We start from the raw sequence: 449 nt of genomic DNA, 5'->3' as shown, positions 1-449 counted from the left end.
AGGAGGATTGCGCAGGTTCAAAGCCAGCCTCAGCTACTTAGTGAGGCCCTTTGCAACTCAGTGAGACCCTGTTTCAAAATAAAGAATAAAAAATAGGGTTGGGGGTGTCGCTCGAAGATAGAATTCCCCCTGGTTCCATCCCTAGTAACCCCCCCAAAAAAAGAAAAGCTTTTTTCTGGTGGTGACGACCTCCCCATGTGAACATGCCTCTCGCAAAGGAGCTCCTTCATCCCTCTCCAGAAAAGGAGAAGCGGAAACACAAGAAGAAGCGCCTGGTGCGGAGCCCCAACTCCTGCTTCATGGACATGAAGTGCCCAGGATGCTCAAAATCAGCACAGTGTTTACCATGCGCAAACTGTAGTTTTGTGTCTTGGCTGCTCCATGGTCCTCCCACAGGAGGAAAAGCAAGGCTTACAAAAGGATGTTCCTTCAGGAGGAAGCGACACTAA

The 449-nt window shown here is 49.7% G+C and overlaps 1 pseudogene across 1 annotated transcript; it reads left to right on the top strand.

Annotated features, from left to right (window-relative positions):
- Positions 1–203: 203 nt before the first annotated feature.
- LOC308259685 (small ribosomal subunit protein eS27-like) lies at positions 204–449 on the top strand (annotated as a pseudogene). The gene has a single exon. The product of its transcript is annotated as a small ribosomal subunit protein eS27-like (transcript).

Source organism: Muscardinus avellanarius (genome assembly GCF_963383645.1).
Source record: "Muscardinus avellanarius genome assembly, chromosome: 3".
Lineage (NCBI taxonomy): Eukaryota > Metazoa > Chordata > Mammalia > Rodentia > Gliridae > Muscardinus > Muscardinus avellanarius.
The sequence above is the reverse complement of the archived record's forward strand: the minus strand, read 5'-3'. Positions and strand labels throughout refer to the sequence as shown.